Source organism: Ovis aries, chromosome 6, assembly GCF_016772045.2.
Source record: "Ovis aries strain OAR_USU_Benz2616 breed Rambouillet chromosome 6, ARS-UI_Ramb_v3.0, whole genome shotgun sequence".
Classification (NCBI taxonomy): Eukaryota; Metazoa; Chordata; class Mammalia; order Artiodactyla; family Bovidae; genus Ovis; species Ovis aries.
In genome coordinates this window covers 54,258,682-54,263,379 of record NC_056059.1, presented here as the reverse complement: position 1 = coordinate 54,263,379, position 4,698 = coordinate 54,258,682, and the positions used below count along the sequence as shown (strand labels likewise).

The following is a 4,698-nucleotide window of genomic DNA, read 5'->3' as shown; positions in this document are numbered from 1 at the left end:
AGAGTCGGACATGACTGAAGCAACTTACAAAACCAATGCAAGAAACCTCTAGAGTTTTAAATGAGTTTTTATTATTGATTCCACTGAGTTCCTCCAATTTCTCATACTAAAGATGGATTATTAAAGCTAGTAACAACATATGACTTTAAAATCCAATCCAGTAATGGACAAAAATGGATCTGATTTAGTGTATCTATCATATATAGTAGAGACGGCAATGGCACCCCACCCAGTACTCTTGCCTGGAAAATCCCATGGGCGGAGGAGCCTGGTAGACTGCAGTCCATGGGGTCACGAAGAGTTGGACACTACTGAGAGACTTGACTTTCACTTTTCACTTTCACGCATTGGAGAAGGAAATGGCAACCCACTCGTGTTCTTGCCTGGAGAATCCCAGGGATGGGGGAGCCTGGTTGGCTGCTGTCTATGGCGTCACACGGAGTCGGACACAACTGAAGCGACTTAGCAGCAGCAGCAGCAGCATATATAGAAATCTAAGAGATTATTAGACAGAAAAATATCTATGGAGAACATCCCTGATGAAGACACTTGATTGTAATTAGTTACAAAATACATGAGAAACTTTAGCAATAAGGAACATAAAAATGTTATTTGTGATGCTTAATGAATAAGGTTGCTTCAGTTTTTGGATAACTCTTGATTAGCATATTCAGAAGATTATGACACAGAGTTGCATGATTTCTTGACGTTTACAGGGTTAACAATGTTACAGGAATTGAAATAATAAAATTAAAAAAAATTTTTTTTTTCACTGCTTGGTGTACTCCTAATTATTGGGCTAATAATATAAATCTGACAGGTGCTACTATGCCCTCTGGTACCTTCCCCTAAAGCAAAAATATCTACTTAACCACAGCTAAACACTGATATTTGCAAAAACATAAAGACAAAAAATAATTTATAAGACTTCTCCCTAAAAATGTAATTTATATTTGAAATTAAACAGCATCTTCTCTATAGCAAAACTACTGTTTCAGACATAAAATATTTCACTAGTATAATATAATATATAATTATATATAACATACATATATATAATTATCTCTTCATTTTTAGGTTAAAATAAGAAGGCATTTACTTTCCCAAACTTATTAAGAACATGACTTATAAAATAAAATATACTCATTTTAACAATATTATTTGATAAATTTTAGAAATTGTATAAAATTACACAAAGTCCAAGAAACTGATATGAAATTTTTTCCTTTGTTGCTTTGCCATCAATCTTACCTCCTTTGCCTTTTAGGAAACTTAATACATTCCTTATACATAGAATAATACAGTTAATATATTTGAATCTGATGGCAATTACATAGAATGACATTGAGATTCCGCAATTTTTGTTGCTGTATCAATAGTTGATCCCTTTTTATTGCTAAGTATTCCATAATATGCATAGAGCACAACTAGTTTTGTATATCTGTTCCTTATCTGATGAGGGCTTCCCTGATAGATCAATTGGTAAAAAATCTGCCTGCAATGCAGGAGACACTGGTTTGATTCTTATGTTGGAAAGATCCACTGAAGAAGGGATAGGCTACCCACTCCAGTATTCTTGGGCTTTCCTTGTGGCTCAGCTGGTAAAGAATCCACCTGCAATGTGGGAGACCTGGGTTTGATTCCTAGGTTGGGAAGATCCCCTAGAGAAGGGAAAGGCTACACACTCCAGCATTCTGGCCTGGAGAATTCCATGAACTGTACAGTTTGTGGGGTCATAAAGAGTTGGACATGACTGAGCAACTTTCACTTATTTGATGCACACTCCCTTAATTCTAGTTCTTTACAGTTATGAATAGTGCTTCTATGAGCATTCACATAAAAGTCTTTGTGTTGAAATAAGTTTTTGTTTATCTTGGAAAATGTCCTCTGAATGAGAATGTTGAGTCATACAGCAATTGTTTACCAGCAAAAGACTGTCACAAACTACTTTGAAAATGGTTGTACAGCTTTGCATTCCAACCAGTAATATATGAGAGTTCTGGCTGCCTCAAGAAAATGAAGAGACCTATAAGCTGATGGAAAACACTTTCAAATCAAATATTTTAAAAAGGTCTACTATTCAAGATATAAGACTTCCCAGGTGGTGCAGGGGGCTTCCCGGGTGGCTCAGTAATAAAGAATCCACCTGCAATGCCGGAGACAAAGGAGACACAGGTTCAATCCCAGGATCCAGAAGATGCTATGGAGGAGAGCATGATAACCCATTCCAGTATTCTTTCCTGGGGAATCTCATGGACAGAGGAGCCTGGCAGGCTACAGCCCATGGTATTGCAAGGAGTTGAACATGACTGAGTCACTGAGTTCACATGAACACACACCCATGTCCAAAATATATAAAAAATTCTTAGAACTCAACAACAAAATAGAAAAGTAAGCCAATTAGGGATTTGGAGGATGCCAGAGCCCAATTCTCTTCTTTCCAGCATGTCTTTTGGCTAGCCAATTAAAGCCCTACACGGGCCAAGGACCACATTGTGACAGGTGAAACAAATACCATTGAGGTGTATCAGGAGAAGCTCACTGAGGTGAAAGACAACATGGACAGGCAGATGTTTAACATCACAGCCTAGAGCTAGCCTAGTGCTATAGCTGGAACAAAGGTGTACATCCATGGCAACAAAATCTACATTCTGATTTTACTAACATGCTGAAAAATACACCAATGTTAAAGAACATGAAAAATAAAAACCAAAGCTCTGGGTCAGGTCAGGGAAAAATTGCTTTTCTGAAGGTTCAAGTAGCTACTAAAGAAAGAGGATATGGAAACATCTTCCAGAAGTAAAGACAAATTTATCTGTTGAGCAGAACTTTGCCCTTATTTTTTCTTGTCGGTTTTGTGGGTTCTGGGTGTCATGGGGGGAAGGAGGGGTATACCTGTTTATGTGTATTTCCTACAATTTTTGTGGGATTTTTTGACATCTTTCTCTCTAGATCAGGGACAGTGTTAAACTAAATAAATAAGGGCTTTTCCTGAAAAAAAAAAAAAGATGAAATTTGTCAAAAGGTAAAAAATCCCAGCTAGAAGATAAATAAGGACTAGGTATGTAATGTATAACATTATGACTATAATCAACAGTGATGTATGGCACATAGGAAAACTGTTAAGAGAGTAAGTTCTAAGAGTTCTTATCGTAAGGGGGAAATATACTTTCTCTTTCTTTTCTTTTTTATTATATCTATATGAGAAGATGAATGTTAGCTGAACCCATTGTGATAATCATTTCACAACATATGTAAATCAAACTATCATGCTGTATGACTTAAATTTGTACAGTAGTTTATGTCACTTATTTCTTGATAAAACTGGAAAAAAATAAGCCAAGGACTTGAATAGACATATTTTTAAAAATATAAACAAATAGACAAAAAGAACATGAAAAAATTCTCAGCATCATTTATCATTAGTGAAATGCAAATCAAAATGACAATGAGATACCACTTGGCATCGACTTGAGTGGCTGTAAATATAGTGTGTGCATTCTCAGTCATCTCTGACTCTTTTTGACCCTATGTAGCCTGCCAGGCTTCTCTGTCCATGGGATTCTCCAGGCAAGAATACTGGAGTGGGTTGCTATTTCCTCCTCCAGGGGATCTTCTGACTCAGGTATCAAATCCACACCTCCTATGTCTTCTGAATTGCAGGCGGATGCTTTACCACTAGCACCACCTGGGAAGCCCCTCAGCAATCTCTCCCGATCCTTGCCAAGACTTGTAGTGATTTCTAATAGTTGTAATAATAACAACAATAATAGAAATAAAATATTGCAAGTGTTGGCAAGAATGGGATAGGGAGATATTGATTGAAACCCTGTACATTACTGGAGGGAATGTACTACTGCAGGTATGGTGCAGGCATTGTTGAAACAGTTTCTCAAATTAAATAAATAAATAAATAAATATAAATAGAGTATTACCATCTAACCCTGTAATTCTACTTTGAGCTTATAAACCAAAACAATTAAAGACAGGTATTCAAACAAATACATGTACATAAATGTCCATAGAGGCACTATTTGAAATAGCCAAAGGTGAAATCTGCATCTTCATCTATGGATGAATGAATAAAGACCATGTGGTATATATGTACAATGGAATATTATTCAACATAAAAAATGAAGTGCTAATACATGCAACAATATACATGAACTTCAAAAACATTTTGCTAATCTCAAAAAAGCTAGACATGAAAGGTCAGATTGCATTATATGTTGGGAGCCAGTGTGAGGAACTCCGCCCATGGCAAAGGTCATGAGGAAGGAAGCTTGGCGTACGTAAGGGTGTGATCAAGCCTCAGGAAACCCCCTGTTCCCGAGCATCTACCCCCAAAACCAGAGTACTTTACAGGGAGCTCTCCCCCATAACCATTTCTCTCAAAGAAGGAGTTAACTTGCAGCTCCAGTTAATAAAAATTCCTGGGCGTGACAAGAGTGTTTCAACATATGAACTCTGGAGGTTCTCTGGCCTGCCTGATCAGGCTCATCTGGCTGCATGTGACTGTTTACAGCCTCCCAACTGTGAGAGGCATGGGTTGTTTTAAAACTTTCTAAATACAGACTCTTTTGAGAAGTTAGGAGATCATTAGTATAGTATTAGTAGGTTGATTAGGAATTATATAGGTGAAGGGTTTTTTCATTTGTCCTGCCAATAATTACTGCTAATTCCCTGCCCTGGGTGTGA

At 37.1% G+C, this 4,698-nt stretch overlaps 1 pseudogene; it reads left to right on the top strand.

Moving 5' to 3' along the window:
- The first annotated feature begins 2,445 nt into the window (after positions 1 to 2,445).
- LOC101109539 (small nuclear ribonucleoprotein Sm D3-like) lies at positions 2,446 to 2,803 on the top strand (annotated as a pseudogene).
- The last annotated feature ends 1,895 nt before the right edge of the window (positions 2,804 to 4,698 follow it).